Here is a 13565-nt window from a genome sequence, read left to right on the forward strand (position 1 = left end):
TCATCTGTCCTGAAATTGCTTACCCCCTATTTCTGAGGTGGAGTTTATAAAACTGGTCTAACAGCTTCTGTGTTATCTGATTGTTTTAAGGCTTGTTGATTTAAAAATAGCTTCTGTTTGTAAATTCCTACATTCACTGTTGGAAACTCCTGTGTTCTGGCTAGTGTGATTCTCAAACAATCTGGAAATATATCGCAGAGTAATAAGTATATTTCTTGGCATTTTAACATTTCAGAGTTCTGCATTGTCTTAATTTTGCCTTACCGAATTGTTTTATATATTTTCTGGCATTGTTTTCTGTTCTCATCTGTCCTGAAACTGTTTTCCCCTCCCCCACCCTATTCTTGTAGTGTTGTTATAGTTAGTGGCGTTGCAGTTGCCCGCCCCTACTACAAATTTGATCTGGGACACCCCTCCCAGTCTGGTGTTCACTCTACTTAATACAGAGAGAACATTTGAGAAGGCCAACCCACTTAGGTTCTTAACTTCTGTACCTCCTTCCTCTCTTCCTCTCTCCTTGCACTTTACTAAAAAAATATATATATATATATATTTGCACTTTATTTTGCTTTTGCCTCTTCTTAAAAGTATCTGCTACATTTATTACTGGTTGGTAGTACCCTGATTAAACTGTAACTGTTATCTAAGCCTTTCAGTTTAAGCACTTGAGCATCAGACCAGTTGTTTTACATTAAGAAGGTTTGTGGTCTGCACTGTTGCGGCAGGACAGGTAGCTTACATCCTTCTAAATTGGGAATTGCTGATTGAAGGCTCAGTGTATGTTATTCAAACAGTGTATTAGTTCTGGTTTAAGCACTTGGGCTTCAGGCCAGTTATTTTACATTAAGAAAGTTTGTGGTCTGCACTCTTGTGGGAGGAGAGGTTAGATTCTGCCCTTCTGAGCTGGGAATTTCGGGTTAAAGGATTATTGTGGCTGCTTATTTGAACTGTTTCTTTCTGAAATTGGTACACCTTGTTTTCAGTAGCATAGACTAGATTCATGCATGCTGAGTCTAGCGTTGTTTGTATAACCTGAGCACTAATCCAGGCCATATTTTTTTGGTGAAGGTTCCCCTATACCTTAGTGGCAGGAGTGTGCAGTTAGAACTTGTCTGATTGAAGACTACTAACAGGGCTCAGTTTTGAGCTTTTTTACTGGTTAATTGGGTAATTTGTTTAAATCAGTTTGCTCGTTTTCTATTGTTATATAAAAAAATTGCACTTTATTCATCTGCTTTTACTGTATTCGTGTTTCTTCCTACTTTATTGCATTTATTCTGCTGCATTTATTACTACTTGTTAGTATCCTGATTAAATTGTAACTGATTATATGCCTTTGGTTGAAGCACTTGGGCTTCAGTCAAGTTGTTTTACATTAAGAAGGTTTGTGGTCTGCACTGCTGTGGCAGGACAGGTAGCTTACATACTTCTAAGTTCGGAGTTGCTGATTGAAGGCTTAATGTCTCTTATTCTAAGAGTGTATTAGTTCTGGTTTAAGCACTTGGGCTTTGGGCCAGTTATTTTACATTAAGAAGGTGTGGTCTGCACTCTTGTGGGAGGAGAGGGTAGATTCTGCCCTTCTGAGCTGGGAGTTTCTGGTTAAAGGCTTATTGTGCCTGCTTACTTGAACTGTTTCTTCCTGAAATTGGTACATCTTGTTTGATAGCATAGACTAAATTCAGACCTGCTGAATCTAGCTTTGTTTGTATAACTTGAGCACTTATCCAGACCATCTTTTTTTGGAGAAGGTTCCCCTGCACCCTAGTGGCAGGAGTGTGCAGTTAGAACTTGTCTGATCGAAGACTGCTGGAATGGGGCTCGGTTTTTAGCTTTTTATTGGTTAATTTGTTTAACTCAGTTTGCTCATTTTCTACTGTTATATAAAAAAAAAAAAACACTTTATGCATTGCCACTTAGCTAGGGTTAAACTATTCCTGGCGCCATAAAGTCTGCTCTTCAAATTTTCCCTTAGAACTAGCCAGTTTTTTGGTATTAGCACTCAGATCAGTTTCATTGAGTTCAGCACTTGTTCAGGTTCATAGATTCATAGTTTAGTACTAAGCTAACTGCCCTTGCGAGCCATTTTAAGCCTAGCCAATTATCCCTTGTGCAACTCAAACCCTGCACCTTGTGTTTGTAAGGCAAACACCTTAGCCATTAAGCCATCCTCCCAAACCCCACCAGAACTCGTAAGCACTAAATAAGCTACAACTTACTACAGCACTCAACTTTCCTCACTTGTCTAGATGAAAACAGTTTTTAGTACTTAATAAATAAGCACCTATCCAGGCATGTTTAAGGGTCAGCTCCCAGTGTTTTCTCCTGTCTACCTGATGAATCTGGGCATCTTGGGGCAATGCAATAATTGCTTCATGTACACAGGCAACCCTCTCCTCCTACCACCAGACACTGCAACCTGTGAGAAATACACTTATATAGCCAAACTGGAAGCAAAGCTCTCTTCACCCAAGACTGGACTAGACAGTCAAGAGGAGAAGGTAAACACTTGCACCACACCACACTCATCACATAGTCCCTCAAAACCTACACCACCAAAACAAACACATAGCAACACAAAACACACACTTACATTCATGGAGGCCTTGACATGTATGGGCAATCTATTCCAGAGTCTGTCTCAATAAAAATCTGCTCAAGCAACAGAGACCTCCAAAGCAGAAAAGCATGCAACCTCCACCCCCCAACACAACCCAAATGACACATAGCCCACAAACTCAGTGTGCCACTCAACCACAGCCCATAAGGCATAACAGTGTACCCAACACTCTAGTCATGGGTGACTCTATAGTCAGGCACACTGATGTGCCACTCACCAGACTAAACAAGGAGAAAGTTATTGTCAGCTGCCTGTTGGGTGCCAGGATCCACCACATAATGCATGCACTCAGGTCACTCCACAACAAGTACAAATATGACTCCATTATTGTCCATGTTGGTGTGAATGACCTGAGATGTACCTCCCTGGACTACATGAAAAGAGACATGGCGGAGCTCTCCAATCTTGTAGCCCAGGCAGGTATGACGCTAGTCCTGAGTAGCATCCTGCCATTACCGAGAATGATACCACAGTACAAGGAAAAAATGACTGACTTCAACAATTGGCTAAGCTTCTGGTGTCATTCTAAGGGGATCCAGTATCTGTCTGCCTGGGATGACATGATTGACAGACCATGATGCTTTGCAAGAGATGGCCTGCACCTGTTGCCCTTGGGATTCCAGATACTGGCTAAGGCTCTTGCCACCCCTATAGTGCCTTTTTTAGGCTTAGCTTAACAGAGACATTAAAGATTTTTAAAATGGTTCAATCTATGTCCATTCACAGAGAGGGCATGCTAGTACATACCAGAAAAGCAAAAGGCAGGGGAATGAGACTCCCGACTCATCTATATCTTCATGTGAACAGTTTTCAGGGAGAAAAAGTGTCTCCTTTGTAGAAGTGAACTCTGATGAATCTACTAGCTCAAAAAACACCACAAATGGGCAAGTACAAGTGCAGCAACAGCAAAGAACAAGAACGGGAAAGGGAAAAAGCAACGGAAGAAGCAGAAAGACGTAAGACTGTTAGATTCAAATGTGAATGTTTCTACTATATTTGGAAATGACTTTCATGTTCCCATTTCTTCTCACTACGTTTATAATATTGTTTGCAATGTAAATAATCTGAATTCAATGTCAAACACATCTGAAAAATTGCATGAAATGTGTGATTCTCTTAGGGAAGAAGGACAGTTTAATTTCAATGTCAATGTAAATGACAAATGTTTAGATAAGCTGGATTCCTTTGATAATATGCAGAATAATGAAAACAATTTAAGTACAGCTCAAGATAATGTGCATGTTGAATTGGTCACTAATGTTTCTGATATCAGACATGAAATTAATGAAGGAAATAATATGCATTTGATGAATTTTAGTGAGAAAGGACAGCTTAATATAATTGAAACCATGAATGTTAAATGTTTAGATAAATTGCATATTTCCTATAATATGGAAAGGGATGGAAATAACTTAAATAAAACTCAAGACAACATGAATGGTGAATTGTATGGAGCATACAACATTATTGAGGAAAGGGGACAGCCTAATTTAAATGAATATGGCCATCATAGATGTCCAGATGAGTCTCACATTTTTTATGACAGAGAAGGTAGTGAAAGTAATAGTAATAGAGCCGAAGACAATGTGAGTGTAGATTCGTTCACAAATGGCTGAAACTGAAAGTAGTACCATGAAAATTATTAATCTTACAAATGCAAATATATCTGACATTGCTGAACAAGTTTTGCTCAGAGGTACAAAATTCGTACCTACTAAAATTCTCATCTTTGGCAGACATGATTATTGATGTTAAGGAATTTTGTCGCAAGTTAAACCTCAAAGTATTTTTATAGGTTCATAGGTTCATAGGTTGGTACTAGGCTATTGGCCCTAGGGCCTAAACAAGCCTAGCCATAATAATTCCCTGGCTATTTCTTCCCACACTATTTAATTCCCTGGACCCCTGTCTAGCAGGGCAACTGATGTGATCCCCGGGGTGAATATCCTTTCTCCTATCCAATCATCAAGGTTCCTTTTGAAGAGGGCCAAAGAGGCGCTCTGCTTTACATGTATGGGCAGTCTATTCCAGAGTCTGAGGAGTCTCTGGGTCAGCAACCTATCCCTTCAGCATGTTTTGTTTATTGTGATGACAAGGTTTAGATCCCTGGAGCATGTGGCTCTGAGGGATTGGGATTTCTTTAAGTGTAGCATGTCCAACAGCTCTGGGTTTCACATGACCTTGTATGTTAAGCAGAGATCACCTCTGAGTAGACGATATGTGACAGAGTATAGCTGAATTTTTTTAAGGTGGTCAGCATAGGGCATCTGCTTTAGGCCTGTGATTCTTTTAGTGAGGTATTTCTGTGACGTTTCCAGTTGTTGCAGATGTCTTGAGAGGTACATACCAATCGGGGAGTTGTATTCTATAATGGGTCTAATAAGGGATGAGTACAGTGGGACAATGACCTCCTTTTTTTCTGGATGAAAAGCCCTTAGTGATGAGGTGTGCCAAATAGAAGAATTTCCTGACTGTTGCGGGGATGTGGTTATCGAAGGTGAGACCACAGTCCACCTGTGTCCCTAAGTCTCTTATCACACTTTCAGTGTTTATTGTACTGCCACCTATGTGGTAATTCATGGGTACATGTTTTTTCCCAAAGGGGATAACTATACATTTCGTGGCATTGAGCTTGAGCCCATGGCTCTGGCACCAAGCATCTGTTTCTGTAAGGCCTTTATGTAGAGTATCCACATCATTTGGGGATTCAATAATGGCTCCCAGTTTGCAGTCATTTGCGAACTTTGTTAGCCAGAGTCCCTTATTGTTGGCCTGTACTTCAGAGAAGTAGATGCCATACAAGAGCGATCCTAGGACTGAACCCTGAGGTACTCCACTTGTCACTTGTCTGGAGCTGGATTTGGAGTTGGCTACTTTTACAGCGTGGGTTCTGTCAGTAAGCCAGTTGGCAACCCATCGAGTGACATAGAGGTTAATGTCCAGCTTAGTAAGTCTATCTATGATTCCAGAATGAAAAGATGCCCAATGCTGAGAGTAAGAACACTTTAATTCCAAAAAACAGATAAAGACAAATAAAAACAGGTAAGTGCTTTCACGATTGCTTGCTTCTTCAGACCTTAACAAACAGTATGAGAAAACTGGCCTTTAAATACAAAAAGCTTCCAATTAATTAAAAACAATTAAAATTGTTAGGTGTTAACACTTATCAGTGAACTAAGCCTCTTTTTTAAGAGAAGCTTTAAAGCAATAGCACTATTCAAACCAGCTGGCACATATGCTTTAAAGTTGACAATCCATTTTAACTCAGCAAGTTCAGTCTCATTGCTCAAATCCCCTTCCCTTAAACTTTCATTTAATTTCTATAGCACCAAGAACTTAAAACTGTGACTCATACCAGCTTCAGATGCATGTTTCGCTAATGCATTTGTTAGTTGTAGCCTGGTATTGCAGGGGTGCTCTCTGGAGCCTTGAACCAGGTCTCAGTTACTGCACAGATATTGATGTTCTCCATTTTTAGGAGTGCCTCAAGAGAGTGCATTTTGAAGTTTAGACTTCTAGCATTGAGTAGCATTACCTTCAGAATTTGCATGCTTGCACCTGTTACAGTGGTGGTTTTGTCCTTTGAAGTTTGCCTAAAAAAGGCACTATAGGGGTGGCAAGAGCCTTAGCCAGTAACCAGAATCCCAGGGGCGATAGGTGCAGACCATCTCTGGCAAAGCATCATGGTCTGTCGATCATGTCGTCCCAGGCAGTCAGATAATGGATCCCCTTTGAATGATACCAAAAGCTTAGCCAATTGTTGAAGTCAAGTCATGTTGTCCTTATATTGTGGTATCATTCTGGGCGAAGGCAGGATGCTACTCAGGGCTAGGGCCATAACTGCCTGGGCCACATGATCCAAGAGCTCTTCCATGTCTCTTTTCATGTAGTCCAGGGATGTAAGTCTGAAGTCATTCACTCCAACATGGACAATGACAGAGTCATATTTGTACTTGTTGTAGAGTGATTTGAGTGCATGCGTTATGTGGCAGATCCTGGCATCCGACAGGCAGCTGACTGTAATTTTCTCCTTGTTCAGGCTGGTGCAGATGTAGTAAATAGTAGTGAATCTTCTGATGATGAAGATGATTTATTGAATGTAAGCATCTATGAAAATGAAATGTATGAGATGTGTATTGGTTTGGATGAAGGGGATTCAAATGATGCTAGAGAAAGCAATATTTCATCCGAACCATTTGTCACAGGATATGGTTGTTTGGAAATGCCCAAATTGAGTTTAGATAACAAATGTATGCCCCCAAAGAATAGTCAAGCTATCAATGTTTTTGAAACTTTAGTGTGTAAGAAAGTGGAGAATAGCTATGGTCAGTTTGTAAAGAAGTTTGAAACTTATAATTTGAGTAAAGTAGAATGGATGGCCTTACAAGAACTTAGATCAAACATGAATGGGATGGTATACAAAACGGCTGACAAAGGAGTTAATTGGGTAGTTATGTATACTACATAATATGATGAAATGGTTTCAAAAATACTATCTGAGGAGGGTTATTATGTTAAATTACAATATAACCCTTTGTGTAGATTTTCAACTGAGTTGGAAGAAATATTGGAACGGGAAGAAATATTTGGATTTTTGAAACATCAGGATGTAAAAAAGTTGATTATGAAAACCCCTAGACATCCGTTTATGTATGCAATTCCCAAAATTCACAAAAACATGCTTAGTCCTCCAGGGAGGCCTATTATTTGAGGAATAGGCTCATTTTTTGGAAATTGTTAACATTTTCTTGGATTTTCATTTCAAAAAAACATTTGATCACTATACCTTCACATGTTAAAAATACTCAGCAAATTTGTGAAGAACTAGTGAATTTGAAATTGAAGGACAATTACTTTTGGGTCACAGTAGATGTTACTGCTTTATATTCAAATATTAATAGAAGATGAGGTATGGAAGCAATGGCTAGGAAACTAGGAGAGGGTCCACGTTCTACTTTTCTGTTAAGCTTATTAGAATTCAGTCTTACCCACAACTATTTTACATAGAAAAATTAATTTTTCTTACAAACAAGGGGGACAGCGATGGGGGCAGCTTTTGCCCCATCGTATGCTATCACATATATAGGCGATTTCGAAAATCAATTTATGACATCACAAGATTATTATGTGAAAAATGTAGTGTATTATAAGAGATACATAGATGACATTTGCAAAGGTAATCAGGCTGAATTTGTGAAATTTATGGAAATTTTAAACAATAATGCCCATGGATTGAGGTTTACTTGGGAAATTGGTAGAGATAATATACCATTTGAGGATGTCATATTTTATATTAGCAATGACAAAAAGGTGCAGTATAAACCATACAGAAAACCCATAACAGCAGTAAACAATTTCTTGCATGCTACCAGCATGCATCCCCCCATTTGATTGAATCATTACCTTATAGTGAATTTAAAAGGATTTTTTTGAATACCTCTGAAGTTGATTAAAAGAGAAAATATTTGGATGAAATATACATGAGGTGAACGAACAGAGGTTTTGATGATGATATATTACAGAGAGCAAAAAATAAGGTTACAAATGGTGGAAGAAGGAAAGAAAGAATTGGCCCTAATGGTCAGAAATATTTTGGAAACTAATATGGATGAAGATGAGAAACTATTTTTTGTTACTAGATATTCTGACTTTTCTCCCATTCTGGAAAAAAACTGTCAGGCAAGCCTGGGAGATTGTCTGAGGACATTTCCATCGGCTTACTGTTTCCCAAGAATATAACATTTTCTTACAGCAGGTATAGCAATTTAAAAGAGTTGTTGAACAATAAAAAAGCTTATATTTAAGTTTTTATGATAGTATAAGTACAAATGTTGGGACTTACTGCTCTGGGAGATGTTCTATATGTAATCGTGTTAAGAATTTAGATGGAAAAAAGATTAATGGCAAATTGTACGGGGCCACAGAATATTACAATTGTGACAGCTGTGGAGTAGTGTACATTATAGGCTGTGATTGTCATCCAACCTCATCGTATATTGGTCAAACTACCAGGAAGGCCAAAGGGAGGATTATGGAACATCTGGGGGATGTGAGAAGACGGAAATCTGAGAGCCCTTTTGCTATGCACTTTTTGACCAAACAACATGGTTTGAACAAAAGTTAATTTTTTAGTATTCTAGCACGTCCGGTGAGCAATTGTAGGAAGGCAACTGAATAGACTAGAGAGTAGAATGATAATTAATTTTCATACATTATTTCCTCGAGGTATGAATTTGGAGAATAATTTGAGTATTTGATTTGTTATAGAGGTATTAGAATAATATTTGAATGTCAAAGGTTTTTTCAGGTAGAAGGAGTTTTATATATATATATATATATATATATATATATATATATATATATATATATATATATATATATATATAAAGTATAAAAGTTATGATGCAGGAATTTTTTAAGATGCATCGTAGAAAGTAGAAAAAATGGATGTTTAAAGGTTGGGAGATAAAGATATGCACAAGGAGAATATAAATTAACTTGTAGACATAAATCAGGTGAATAGTGCACTTTACCTCAGTGAATATTTGTGATTTATTTAAGCACATGTCACTTTAAACTTTGTATGAAAGTGTAGAAATCAAATTTGTATTATTTATGTACTTAAAGAGTATTAAAGAACCTTTGACAAATATTTAGAAATGTTTAAGAATATTTACAAATAATTAGAGGTGATTTAAAAGTTATAAATTTCAGTTCACACTGTTTTTTTGCTGATCTACTACTGCTTTTGCTGCAAACGCAGACATTTACAGAGCGTTGCATATGCGTAGGCTGTTTAAAGAAGTTGTCTGCTCATAAAAATTGTTTTTTAGTAATTATTAACAGTAATGATCTCCTTTCCTGATCGCTACATTTTCTGACCACTACTAAACTTGGTATAGCAAAATATAGTCATTTTCCTAGGTTCAGGAACGTTTTAGAGTTTTGTAGCAACTTTCTAAAAGCATACTGCCCTCTACTTAACTAGCATCATTAACATTGACTACTGAGGACTGACATAATCACCTGAGCCATCTAAAAGATGCGCATTAGGACTGAATCATGAGGTTCTCTTACAACTAAACTGCAAAACAATATTCTCACCCTTCCTAAATTCAAATAACTTGTATTCGCGTAGGCTGCTTAAAGAAATTGTCTGCTCATAGGATTGTTTTTCAATAATTATTACCCGGTAAAGGCCTCCTTTCCTGGTCTCTGCATTTTCTGGCCACTACTATACTTTATAAAACGAATATAGTCATTTTCCTATGTTCGGGAACTTTATAGAGTTTTGCAGCATCTCTATAAACTCATACTGCCCTCTACTTGACTAGCCTTATTAACATTGAATACTGGAGACTGATATAATCACCTGAGCCGTCTAAATACGCGCATGGGTACTGAATCATGTGGTTCTCTTACCACTAAACTGCAAAACAGTATTCTCATCCTCCCTAAATCCAACATGGTATCAACCCTATTTTACTGTGAATTATAAGGAGGTTGTAACTGCTTATATTTGCTAATACTATAAGTCGCATTGTTAATTAACAAAGGACTACTCCTCTTTATTGTTTTTACTGCTCCTCCCTATCTTAACTCAGTTCACTGTTCAAGTTAAGTACTGCCCCAAATTCTCGGTAGTTTCGGACACTAAAAGGAGTCATAGAATTTTGAAAGCGCTACAAAGTATTGCTATTTACTGTGGTGATACATCCAACTGTGTCTGTGATACATTTTGTTTACTGTTTAAGTTTAGTACTGCTCTGAATTCCTAGTAGCTTCTGGTACTAAATGGAGTTATAAAAGTTTGATAGAGCTATAAAGTATTGTTGTTGACTGTGATTACACAATTTGTTGATACTCTATGCCTTACTACCTTTTCTCTCTATATATATCTTAGGCTCCATCTTAGGCCCACTTCTTTTTTCCATCTTCATCAATGACCTGCAATCAGTTATCCCAAATACTATCTGTATTCAATATGCAGATGATTCTACTATTATCTGTACATCTACCTCTTAAACAGAACTCCAGTCTCTTACCCAAAAAGCCTTTAACACTGTCGAACAATGGTTCTCTCATCGCTGCCTGCTACTTAACCCCAAAAAATCTAAACTGCTTCTCTTCGCACCAACCCAAAGGCACATCCCCTTACACTTCACTATCAGTTTCAATAACAGTACTATCATTTCTCCTGACGCTACCACAAAATTATTAGGAATAACAATAGACAACAATCTAAACTTTGACAATCATATCAACACTACAATAAAATCAGTGAACAAAAAAATAGGAACCTTATACAGAATCAAACCCTTTCTTACCCCACTTGCAAGAACTATGTTAGCCAGAACTCACCTAATCTCTACTTTACTCTATGCTTCCCCCATATACACCAATCTATCAAAAAAAAAATTCGATAAACTAGTAACATCTTACAATAATATTGCTAGATTTGCTACAGGATCCCCTTTTAGAACCCATCACTGCCTGAACCTAAAACAACTAGGTTGACTAGAACTTCCTAATCAGCTCGAGCTGCAACAACTCATAATAGCCAACAAAACCCTGCACCAACCCACCAAAACTCCAGTACTCTCTTGCCACATCGCACCTTATTATAATCAGAAACATCTACGCTCTTCAAACAAACTATTGATCAAAACAACCATATCTAATAACTCTGCAGGTGACTGCCTGTTCTCAAACTCTGTTGGAAAAATATGGAATAAACTACCCTTGGATATCTCATCTCTGACTTCTCTCCCACTTTTTAAAAGGAATCTAAAACTGTATCTCAATAAAAAATGGCTATGCCCCTGTAGTAACCCAGACTAACTCTGTTTCTTTTCTTGTCTTCTTCCTATTTTTTCCCTACTATACCCTATAACTTAACAGGGGACTGCCTGTTCTCCAACTTTGTTGGAAAATATGGAATAATCAACCCTCAGATACCTCATCCCAGACCTCTCCCCCACTTTTTAGACTCATCTAGACAGTACCTCAATAATATGGCTATGTCCTTGTACTAACTAGACTTACTCTGTTTTCTTTTTTCTTTACTTTTCTTCTTCCCTATTTTTTCTTTCTACACCCCTTTCAGCTTTTCTTTACCTCTCATTACACTTTAGCATTCCTCTTATAAAATTTATGTTTTGATTCTTTGTATTGTAATGACTATTGTGATATGCACATCACGTAGGTTGTAGTTTGTGTATTTTTTGGTTTTAAGATTGTAATTTGCAATGTCCTGAAAAATATATATATATATTTGTTTACTGTTAGCTTTATATTAGTTATTATGTTTATTGTAACACTTTCTTAAACCATGTAATAATCACTGGAGCTTTTCTCCCCGGGCCTCTACTGAAAATGGACATATATCCAGATAGACTAGCCCGTCAACAAATGTAAAATAAAATAAAATAAATAAATAAAATGCATGTATGGATCTTAAAATGTATTTTGGGAAATGTTATATACTGGTGTGTTCTTATGAACTGCCTTATAACTAGTTTACTAATAATTTAATTGTTTAATCATTGAGGTGAATTGAATTAATTAATTGAATGATTTGAAGTTAAAGGGTGTGTGTATATATATATATATATATATATATATATATATATATATATATATATATATATATATATATATATAGGGACAGAATTGCATTGTAAAAATGTTCCAACAGAAGGCAAGAAGCCAAGGTACCAAAACGTTGTTGTACTAATAATAGAAGTTTTGTCCTGTCAGTGGTATTCCTGTTTCTGTTCCTGTTCGTGTTTGTGGTTGCAGCCAAGGTTCGTTTATGTCTGGATATACTTTTTTAGGCAAGGTTCAAATAACAAATTCACCACCATAACAGGTAGAAGCAAGCAAAATCTGAGGGGAATGCTACTCAATGCTAGAAGTCTAAACCTCAAAATGCATTCACTCGAGGCACTCCTTAAAATGGAGAATATCGACATCTGTGCAGTGACAGAGACCTGGTTCAAGGCTCCAGAGAGCACCCCTGCATTACCAGGCTATAATTCATACCACACCTTCTGGCCACCTACCCTGGACAGAAACACGAAAGGTGGAGGTGTGTCCATATTTATTAAAAATATCCACACCTTCAGGCTAGTTGCTCAGCATAATGTATCCGAGATTATCCAAGTGTAACTAACTCTGGGCAAGACCGCAATCCAAATTGTAACTTGCTACAGATCCCCCACCATGCCTCAGGATTCCCACTCCTCATTGCTTGATACACTGGACAATATTAGGGTACAACCCAACACCCTAATAATGAGCGATTTCAACTACCCCACCATTAACTGGGAAAACTACTTATGTACCAACTCTTTTGCTCAACGTTTTCTGGAATTTATAAAATCCAACGCCTTGGATCAACTTATCCACACCCCTACCAGGGGCAGCAATATCCTAGACCTGGTCCTTACCAACATGGGCGCACACCAGAGGTCAATTCCTCGTTGGTCAGATCTGACCACAAGCTAATCAGCCTAGACATCCTGGCCCAAGCCCCCATTATGGAAACCACTGTAAAAAATTTCTCCAACGCCAACTTCAAGCTTCTTAAGACAGAAGTGGCAAACTTCACAACACCCATGCAGACAGACAATAGAGGTATGACTGCTGAATCCTACACAAATGCACTTTATAAGCACTTACATGAGTGCATGGATCATGCTATCCCTAACAGAACCAAGGTGCTATCCTCCAAAAAAAGGAAGCCAATCTGGTGGTCCCCTGCCATAAACAAACTATACAACAGAAGAAAGAAACTGTTGCAAAAAAGAGTAAAATCCCATGACTGGAAGAACTCCCTGGTCAACATCAATAAGAAGCTGAGATCCCTCATAAAATCCTCCAAAGCTAGTTATGAAAACAAAATCGCCACTGATTCTAAAGACAACCACAAAACATTCTATAGCTA

The sequence above is a fragment of the Protopterus annectens genome, chromosome 4.part1 (genome assembly GCF_019279795.1).
Source record: "Protopterus annectens isolate FY-2018-M chromosome 4.part1, PAN1.0, whole genome shotgun sequence".
NCBI classification, from domain to species: domain Eukaryota; kingdom Metazoa; phylum Chordata; order Ceratodontiformes; family Protopteridae; genus Protopterus; species Protopterus annectens.